Source organism: Salmo salar, chromosome 18 (genome assembly GCF_965601325.2).
Source record: "Salmo salar chromosome 18, fSalSal1, whole genome shotgun sequence".
In the NCBI taxonomy this organism is placed as follows: domain Eukaryota; kingdom Metazoa; phylum Chordata; class Actinopteri; order Salmoniformes; family Salmonidae; genus Salmo; species Salmo salar.
The window spans coordinates 64,237,642-64,248,723 of record NC_138308.1 but is presented as its reverse complement, the minus strand read 5'-3'; the positions used below and the strand labels follow the sequence as shown (position 1 = coordinate 64,248,723).

At 40.1% G+C, this 11,082-nt stretch overlaps 1 long non-coding RNA gene across 1 annotated transcript; it reads right to left on the bottom strand.

Annotated features, from left to right (window-relative positions):
* Nucleotides 1-1,376: 1,376 nt before the first annotated feature.
* On the bottom strand, nt 1,377-10,532 carry LOC106577447 (uncharacterized). Its single transcript, XR_014381382.1, has 5 exons — nt 3,272-10,532; nt 2,934-3,130; nt 2,633-2,789; nt 2,329-2,450; nt 1,377-2,178 (listed from the first exon to the last, which is right to left on the bottom strand). It is a non-coding gene; the product is annotated as an uncharacterized LOC106577447 (long non-coding RNA).
* Between the last annotated feature and the right edge of the window lie 550 nt (nt 10,533-11,082).

Sequence of the window (11,082 nt, the reverse complement as noted above, 5' to 3'; positions counted from 1 at the left end):
AACAGGGACAATAATTACTTAGAACTACCAATTATTATAGATAAATATAAAGAAAAGGGTAAACACAACACTGGACTGAACCCCATAATTGTCAAACTAATATTCATGTACAACAATATAGAAGATACATGACTAGAGGTTATGCAATATGGGTGTATATCCACTGCACACTTCTTAGGTGTGTAATTGACATGACCAAGGAACTATTGAAAAGCTATTGAAATGTAAAACTATGAAAAATGTACATTACATCGAGTGATTTTACAGTACACAAACAAGAGTGTGCAATATATAAGGCTAGTCCGTGGACATTCTAAAGTTTGTTTGAATCCAGAAGTCAGTAGGTCACATGACCACGGATCTAATGAAATTGTAAAGTTAGAAAAATTCATGTAAAAACCTGTGAGATGAAAATGGACCAACTAAAGGGTGTGCAATATAGAAGGGTAGTCAGTGGACATTCTGCACCTTGTTTGAAGTTAGGTCACATGACAAAGGCGCTATAGAAATATTCAATTTTGAAAAATGAATGTAAAATCAAGTGAGATGAAAATGGACAAACTAAAGGGTGTGCAATGTGTAGGCACACTTAGTGTCATGGCTGTCTGAAGAATGGGACCAATGCGCAGCGTGTGAATCGTTCCACATTTTATTATAACTGTGAAACTATGCAAGACATACAAATAAACTCAAAAACAAAACGAAGAGGTGCAACATACACTTACTCAAAATACAATCTCCCACAAACCCAAGTGAGAAAAACAACTACTTAAGTATAATCTCCAATTAGAGACAACGATGACCAGCTGCCTCTAATTGGAGATCATCCCAACAAAAAAAAACATAGAAATAGAGAAACAAGAACATGACAACATAGAAAATCTAAACTAGACACAACCCATCATGCCCTGACCTACTCTACCATAGAAAATAAAAGCTTCTATGGTCAGGGCATGACACTTAGTGGACATTCTGAACCTTGTTTGACGTCAGTAGGTCACATGACCAAGGAGCTATTGACATTTTAAAGTTTGTAAAATTCATGTAAAATCATGTGAGATGAAAATGGATGAACTAAAGGATGTGCAATATAGATGGGTAGGCAGTGGACATTCTGAAACGTGTTTGAAGTCAATAGGTCACATGACCAAGGAGCTATTGAAATTTTGAAGTTTGAAAAATGTATGTAAAAATGTGTGAGATGAAAATGAACAAACCAAAGGGTGTGCAATATAGAAGGGTAGTCAGTGGACATTCTGAACGTTGTTTGAGTCAAGTAGGTCACATGACCAAGGAGCTGTTGGAATTCAAATGTAAAAAAAGTTTGTACTTCGTTTACGCTCCCTAACTAATTCATCAAGGAAACAAAATGCTGCTCACATTTCCACATGTTTATTAGCTTTGTAAAGTGAATTAATGTCCAAATCGTGAAAATAAGACCAGTGCAATGTTGTGCGCAATTTTTCCAACATCATGACTCTTATTTGGAGTCTGTTGCTCAAGTGGTTTGAAGAGCACCTTCTGTCTACCAACATTTACTATTGTGTACCTTAGTAGCGCTTCCCTTCCTCCTCTTTCTACTGGTTTGAAAGCTATTGAGGTTTGAAAGCGTGAATATCCGTCAAATATCCAACTTGAAACTGTCTTTACCTCAGTAGAGAGAATTACAGGGGAATGACAGCGTAGGGAGTCAACATGCATAGCAGTAGGCTACTAAAAGGCTACCCCAGGTAGCAAAAATCCATTTTATAAAAAAAAATTTTAGGTGTTGGATTAGTTGTCTAAAAATGTTGAATGCATTCAGATAAATGTTAGGTTTTGATTAAAGTGTAGCAGACAGATTACGTTTTGTAAACATTTGTCATAGGTGTCATTAATGTTTGGCGAACATTGGCTATTAGTTCCTTTTTAAACGTTAATGAACATCCACCAACGTTGGTTTGGTTGGATTTCAAACATCCATCAACGTTCGCCAATGTTTAACAAACGTTGGTTAACGTTGGTAATAGGTGTAATATGCTACAATTGCTTCAACTAATAAAGACAGGAAATTTCAACTATATATAAAAAAATTCTGTCTCTTGGACTTCTGTTTCTTGGGCTTCTGTCTCTTGAGCTTCTGTCTCTTGGGCTCGTGCTTAAGCTTCTGTCTCTCTCCATTATTTCAGGTGCTTTGGTCTGAAACAAAGTAACTGTGTTAAAACGCATCATTGGACTAGTAACATTCAGAGAAATTACAATGAAGAACAACATTTTCATCTAAGTAAAACACTTGTGCTACAGTTGCGTACTGTTAATGAACACAAAATATCTGATGTGGAACTCCACCTGTCCTTCCTTTGATCTGTATTTGTTGCATCCCTCCTTAATTGTTGCATGCTTCAGGCATTCACCTATTTCGGTCTCACACTCAGTGATTTTGGCCTCTTTGTGACATTTGCTGCAGGCCTCTGAATGAGATTGAAACACATCATAATTCAGTTTAATTAGTAGTAAAGCAGCACAATATGATATTATACTGTAGATCTAGGACAAGGAGTCCAATGGATTCTGGATAAATAGATGCTGGGTGTCTTCTGAGCTATAAATAATAAAGGTTCTACTAGGGTATCTGGTATAAATGTGCACCTACTTGTCATGACTCTTAAAAGAGGCCGGTCTTTGACTGGCAACTTTTTTCTCCCTTTTATACTGAACTGGGATCACAGTCTGTTGGTCCCAATGCACCTTATCGTCCTCCTCACAGTCTTCCCCACTTTGTTGGACCCATACATCCTGAGATAGGATGTCTAGTCGAGTAATTGAGAATTTGATTACTGGTATGTCTGACAGAAACAATGAAAAAGATGTGACCTACAGTAGTAGCCCTATAATACTTTATCGGCTGGTGTTTATCTTTTTGTGTTGAAGAAGTACTTGAAGTGAGAGCATACCAATTGTTTGCGAAAATTCTCCTCTGTTGAGCTCTGCTTACACAGTAGCTTCAGGTCAGCCGCAGAGTCTGACGGTGATGGAAGAATGTCGAGGTCCTCAGCTGTGGTTGATCGCCTTGTACCATTAAGGAGCCTCAGTTGCTCTTGCTGGTTCTCAATTATATTGCCTAGCTTCATCAGTACCTTTGTCTAGAAGGCTTAACAAGACAACATCGTTGATTAGAACGGAGACACATAATTGGGTCCTAAACAAGCTGTTTTAGCAGAAAATAATAAAGGGGAGTTGCTATTTTGACCAAAGCACTGTCAAATCACAGATGAACATGTACAGTACTAACAAGATATCATTGCAATTATCTCCTGAGACTGCACAGCACTTGGGGATGCAGATTCCTTTTGTTGGAGACCTATGAGGATGGATAGGAGGTTTAGCGTAAAGCAATTCATTTAACAGTGTATTGTGACATTTCAGAAAAACAACGGTTTTGGTTGAGTGGAAAAATAGAGAGGGATGTGTTGATACTGTTGGGCACTACTAAGGGAGGTTGACTATGTACTGTAACAGGTATGCAAAATTCTTACTGGATGCTGCAGGTAGCGCTACTCCACCATTTGTTGTTTTGGCTGGTAGGTCTGTAGGAAGTTGTAGAAGATTAGATAAAACTCAGGTATGTGAATTCAATATGCCATTACAGTCAACACCAAAGATAAATGGACAGTGACACACATTTTAGATCTGTTCTTCTCCACCTCAGATTTGATTGTCAGCTTAATTTGAATATATTCTATATACACTATATGGCCAAATGTATCTGGACACCTGACCATCACACCTATAAGAGCTTGTTGGACATCCCATTCCAAAACCATGGGCATTAATATGGAGTTGGCCCCCCTTTGCAGCTATAACAGCCACTACTCTTCTGGGTAGGCTTTCCACAAGATTTTCGAGTGTGTCTGTGGGGCACAGTCATGCTGGAACAGGAAAGGGCCTTCCCCAAACTGTTTCCACAAAGTTGGAAGCACCCAATTGTCTAAAATGTCTTTGTATCCTGTAGCATTAAGATGACCCTTCACTGGAACTAAAGGCTTAGCTGGATTTTATGCACCTGTTAGCAATGGGTGTGGCTAAAACACCTGAACTAATTAGTAGGGTGTCCATATAGTGTATGTCACTGTCCAAAATATTGGTTCCTCTCAATACTCACTGCATGACACAGTTTGTGGTGCACTGGACACTTTGGAGGCCTTTCCTTTTTGCGGGATATTTTTCGGTAATTACAAATCATAAGAAGCATGATTTATTTGGCATTGCATTGGGCAAAAATTCTGTTGGTTGTGAAATCCTAAATACTTTTTCCATTTAAGACAATTTGTGTCCTGATATCTGGGTGGTAGAGGTAAACGTAAAGTTTTCTTGGGAAAGCAGGGTTCCATAAAGAACTCATCTATATCAGTTGCTAGATACAAAACAGAAAACATGTCATAAGCATCGGATCTGCACATATGCTAATATTCTCAGTGTATAATCAACTTAATGCTGCTGTCATCAGAACAACCAGTCTGGTAACGAGCTGGGATAGTGTGTGGTCATGCCTCCATTTCACTAGTGCTTTCCACATAGGAGATTTTTTCAGCTTTTTTTTCAAAGCGGCGTGCTTTGGAGAAGTCATCTGAGAAATTTGGACAAGTAGGATTACATTTGGGAGAACAGAAATGTAACAGTGACAGTGACTTTTGGTTGATTATGGACACTTTTACCAGTTGTTGTGTGAGGGATGACACGGACAATATATTTAGGCCAACTCTCCTTGTCAGGAGCGTCACCTCTCTTCAGCTTCTTGCTGTAGCCTGTTGATGGCCAGTAGCACAGAAATCCATGAAAGGAAAAAGTACTTGATTGTCATCCACGGGCATTAACAGCACAGTACAGACCAAGGATGAATTAGTTTAATGTTATGGTTCTATTTCAAAGATTCTAAAGAAGTTAGCATCTTCTTAGTGGTGACGATCCATGGCTTTACCACTGCTGCCACCGTGACTGGAGTTTCATTGTGGAACTCCACCACTGCATACACTGGCATCTGCAAAATGAAACATGCCTTTATTAATTAAGCGGTTGAGTGACACATCAGAGAACTCTGTTGACTAGGCTACTCTGAAGATCTCATTATGCTGTTATTTCAGTAATACACTTACTTGTTACATCTTGTGAAGAATTCTCAGAAATATAGCAGAGTCCTCACTCTCCTTGACCATTACAGCTGGTTTGTTTAGGCTTGCCAGTGGAAGGACTCTTATTGAGGTATTCCCTGTCCTACCATGGTACACACCAATCAGAAGATAATGACACAAGGTCATGGTACACCCTGCTGAGGAACCCACCGCCCTTTGACACTTCCTCGCACACCTCGCAGAACTTGTTCCCTGTCTGGAACACATTGTCAGGCCTCCTGCATTTCTCACTTTGTCGTTCTTTGGCAAACACAGGTCTTTTAACCACAGCAACAGTCTCAGAGAGACGTTTGACAATCTGTGCCAAGGGATGGTGTCCAGAGCGGACCATCTTCTCTTCTTTAAAATTTCTGATTGTAGTTTTCAAACGGAAAGCCAGAACAGTTTTCCAGTCCACGAAGTTGTTTTGCATCATCTGCAATGTGGAGCATGCTATGCACATTGTAAACAACAAACTCTGGGCTTTACAGCTCCCTGGCCTTCTTGACAAAATAGGCTAGCAGTTGTTTTGCATAGTCATAGTGCTGCTCAATGAGGTCTGGACAGACAAGTATATACATAGCCACTGAGAAGGTCAATTTTTTTATATAGGTCTGGTCTTAAGTACAAGTTTGCCCATGTACAGCATGAATTGGCGGAATTCAGTGGCTTTCCATCTTTCGATTTCATCTAGACTCACTAGGCTGACGAGCAAAGATGTTGGGCACTGCCTGTTTCAGCTCCAACATGCTGGCACTGATATTTGCATTATGACCCCTAGACATTCTTGTTTCTCTCTTTCCATGCATCCAAGTCAGAATCAACTTCTTTGTGACATCCAGACAAGCCTGATGCATATAGTCTACTGGGAAGGCCTTCATCATGTCAATGTTCAACTCTATGAATGGAGACACCTGCTGGTGATGTTCTTGTTGAGTGTGCTCTCTAAATGACTTGTCAGTGCGTGCCTCTAGGTCTTCTACATCCTGATATGTAACTCACCCAAGCCAGATGCATCTCTCACATCCGTAGTATCTTGAGAATTGTTTGATTCCTTTTACCATGGCTCTGGCTGGTGCATCACACACTACATATGTCAGAAGGATGTTTACTTGCCTGCCCCTATACACCATTCCCTCATCTTGAAGCTTCTTCATCTCTTGTATGGTATCATTAAGAAAGTTGAGGTCATTCGGTTTAGAATTTCCACGACAGTGCAACTGGGAAAACTATCGGTGGGGTGTTGACACCACACAACACAGACCAGGTTATGGTTTTTGAGATCTTGAATAGGGATAGTCCATCAACATTCAGAGACACATTCAAATACTCAGTCTCATCTGTGAAGCAACTGGGACATTTGTCTATGTTCTTCTTCAGCATGTTCTCTACTCCCAAAAACACATAGTCAATGCCAGACTTAATTTCGACCTGCACATGTTTATCAGTTTTTAACAGTGTACGTGCACTACATGGCAGATCATCAACTCAATGTTTTTTCAGAATCTTGCTTTATATTATTCACAACAAGCCAAGAGGAGAGAGTTGATTCCATCACTGTGTCATTGTCTGAGTCCCCATAAATATCCCTTTTACTGATTTCCCCATCATCATCATCATCATCAGCTCCATGAATGTCCCCTTCACTGATTTCCCCCATCATCATCATTGTTGCCTTCATGATTGTCACTTTCTCTGATTTCGTTTGATGTGTCTAAGTCATATGGACTTGGTGTGCATTCCATAGCAGTCTCTGACTCCACAGGATCAATATGCCTTTCTTGGCCTGGCCTAATTAAGCTACAGTCTTTTAGTAGCTTTCTCCTTGAGGCAATTCAATTCAACTTCCCCCCCTACTCACAAGGCAGGCAATACGCTTGACCTCATCTTTACTAGATGCTGTTCTTCCACTAATCTCATTGCAACTCCCCTCCAAATCTCCGACCACTACCTTGTATCCTTTTCCCTCTTGCTCTCATCCAACACTTCTCACTCTGCCCCTACTCGGATGGTATTGCGCCGTCGCAACCTTCGCTCTCTCTCTCCCGCTACTCTCTCCTCTTCCATCCTATCATCTCTTCCCTCTGCTCAAACCTTCTCCAACCTATCTCCTGATTCTGCCTCCTCAACCCTCCTCTCCTCCCTTTCTGCATCCTTTGATTTTCTCTGTCCCCTATCCTCCAGGCCGGCTCGGTCCTCCCCTCCTGCTCCATAGCTTTTTGGTGAAAGCACATTTTGCAATATTCTAAGTACATAGCCCAGGCATCACGGGCTCGCTATTTAGACACCCGGCAAGTTTAGCACTCACCATAATCATATTTACTATTATAAAAGTTTGATTACCTTTTGTTGTCTTCGTCAGAATGCACACCCAGGACTGCTACTTCAATAACAAATGTTGGTTTGGTCCAAAATAATCCATCGTTATATCCGAATAGCGGCGTTTTGTTCGTGCGTTCCAGACACTATCCGAAATAGTAAAGAAGTGTCGCGCGCATGGCGCAATTCGTGACAATAAAATTCTAAATATTCCATTACCGTACTTCGAAGCATGTCAACCGCCGTTTAAAACCAATTTTTATGCCATTTATCTCGTAGAAAAGCGATAATATTCCGACCGGGAATCTGCAATAAACTAAACAGCCGAATTAAAATACTCCACGGGGGCTAATCGCGCACGCGCCTCACTCCATTGTCACCTAATGGGACACTTGAATAAGATGATAATCTGTTTCAGCCTGAGGCTGCCTCGTCAACCTTCATGATTTTCCCGCGTCCTGAGAGCCTATTGGAGCCCTGGGAATTGTCACGTTACAGCTAAGATCCTTACTTTTCAATAAACAGATGCAAGACGCACGACTCCTTGTCAGACAGGCCACTTCCTGCATGAAACCTTGTCAGGTTTTTGCCTGCCATAGGAGTTCTGTTATACTCACAGACACCATTCAAACAGTTTTAGAAACTTCAGGGTGTTTTCTATCCAAACCTGAACAATAATATGCATATTCTAGCTTCTGAGTTGGTGTAGGAGGCAGTTAAAAATGGGCACATACTTTTCCCAAAATTCTCAATACTGCCCCCTAGCCCAAACAGGTTCAAAGATGTGGAATTCCATGGGCGCTGCGCCTTGGTTTATTTATGATCTGGAGTTTGAAGATAGTGAACGTGACAGTATCGGCCTAATTCTGCTCTGCATGCATTATTTGGTGTTTTACGTTGTACACAGAGGATATTTTCAATTTGTTGTTTGTCGCATTTAGTGAATTCTTGGTTAGTGAGCAGACCCCAGACCTCACAAGCAAAAAGAGCAGTGGGTTCTATAACTGATTCAAGTGTTTTTAGCCAGATCCTAATTGGAATGTCCAATTGTATGTTCCTTTTGATGGCATAGAATGCCTTTCTCACACTCACACGTTCAGTGACATGCACTATTGGCTACATCAGCAGGCAGCTGACAACAGTAACCTTTTGCATGTTTTTAACCATTTTTAAAACCCTTCCCTTATGTTTGAGCCTCATAGGGAAAACATAGTTATATCAAATAGAAAGGAGGCTACTTTGAAGAATCTAAAATCTAAAATACATGTTGATTTGTTTAACACTTTTTTGGATACTACATGATTCCATATGTGTTATTTCATTGTTTTGATGTCTTCACTATTATTCTACATTGTAGAAAATATTCTAAATGAAGACAAATCCTGGAATGAGTATGTGTCCAAACCTGTGACTGGTACTGTAAACTATTACACTACCATTCAAAAGTTTGGGGTCACTTAGTAATGTCCTTGTTTTTAAAAGAAAATCTAATTTGTTATCCATTAAAATAACATCAAATTGATCAGAAATACAGTGTAGACATTGATAATGTTGTAAATGACTATTGTATCTGGAAACGACTGCTTTTTAATGGAATATCTACATAGGCGTACAGAGTCCCATTATCAGAAACCATCACTCCTGTGTTCCAATGGCATGTTTTGTTAGCTAATCCAAGTTTATCACTTTAAAAGGCTAATTGATCATTAGAAAACCCTTTTGCAATTATGTTATCACAGCTGAAAACTGTTCTCCTGATTAAATAAGCAATAAAACTGGCCTTCTTTAGACTAGTTGAGTATCTGGAGCATCAGCATTTGTGGGTTTGATTACAGGCTCAAAATGGCCAGAAACAAAGAACTTTCTTCTGAAACTCATCAGTATATACTTGTTCTGAGAAATGAAGGCTATTCCATGCGAGAAATTTCCAAGAAACTGAAGATCTCGTACAATGTTGTGTACTACTCCCTTCACAGAACAGTGAAAACTGTCTCTAACCAGAATAGAAAGAGGAATGGGAGGCCCCGGTGCACAACCGAGCAAGAGGACAAGTACATTAGTATCTAGTTTGAGAAAGAGATGCCTCACAAGTCCTCAACTGGCAGCTTCATTAAATAGTACCCGCAAAACACCAGTCTCAATGTCAACAGTGAAGAGGCGACTCCAGGATGCTGGCCTTCTAGGCAGAGTTGCAAAGAAAAAGCCATATCTCAGACTGGCCAATAAAAAGAAAAGATTAAGGTGGGCAAAAGTACACAGACACTGGAAAGAGGAAGACTGGAAAAAAGTGTTATGGACAGTGTTCAGTTATGGTGTTCAGATCATAAAGAAGAACATTCGTGAGACGCAGAAAAAAATCTACAGATGCTGGAGGAGTGCTTGACGCCATCTGTCAAGCATGGTGGAGGCAATGTGATGGTCTGGAAGTGCTTTGATGGTGGTAAAATGGGAGATTTGTACAGGGTAAAAGGGATCTTGAAGAAGGAAGGCTATCACTCCATCTTGCAACACCATGCCATACCCTGTGGACGGCGCTTTATTGGAGCCAATTTCCTCCTACAACAGGACAATGACCCAAAGCACAGCTCCAAACTATGCAAGAACTATTTAGGGAAGAAGCAGTCATCTGGTATTCTGTCTAAAATGGTGTGGCCAGCACAGTCACCGGGTCTCAACCCTATTGAGCTGTTGTGGGAGCAGCTTGATCGTATGGTACGTAAGAAGTGCCCATCAAGCCAATCCATTTTTACATTTACATTTTATTCATTTAGCAGACACTCTTATCTAGAGCGACTTACAGTAGTGAATGCATACATTTCATAATTCTTTTTCCATACTGGGAAATGGGAATTGAACCCACAACCCTGGCGTTGCAAACACCATGCTCTACCAACTGAGCCACACGGGACCAAAGCAATCCAACTTGTGGGAGGTGCTTCAGGAAGCATGGGGTGAAATCTCTTCAGATTACCTCAACAAATTGACAACTAGAATGCCAAAGGTCTGTAATTGTTGCAAATGGAGGATTCTTTGACGAAAGCAGAGTTTGAAGGATACAATTATTATTTCAATTAAAAATCATTATTTATAACCATGTCAATGTCTTGACCATATTTCCTATTCATTTTGCAAATCATTTCATGTATGTTTTCATGGAAAACAAGGACATTTCTAAGTGACCCCAAACTTTTGAATGGTAGGGTATATATATTTAAAAAAATATATATATATATATATATCAATACAGTGGACGCCTAAGCCAATAGGCCTATGCATGCAATGCTCTGAAGCATTTAGTGCTCAAATCTCATACTGCTGAACTGTGAGGTGGAGAATTATTGTTTATGAAAGTAAAAAACAATAGACTATAACGTTTCTCATATGCTACAGATCGAGTCACAAGGAATAGTGTTATTGAAATTATAGACTGTTTTTAAAGGACACGTAAACATGAAAGAAACAATCTAGCTGTTTAGTTTTTATCAAAATCTGGATTTAGTTTGAAGGGGGCTGTCCATGGTGCTGATAGAGCGTAGTGGAGATTTCGTGCCAACCTGTCACTTCTTGGTCAAAAGTATTTGAACTTATGTTTATTGCGGTATAGCTTGATATAAGC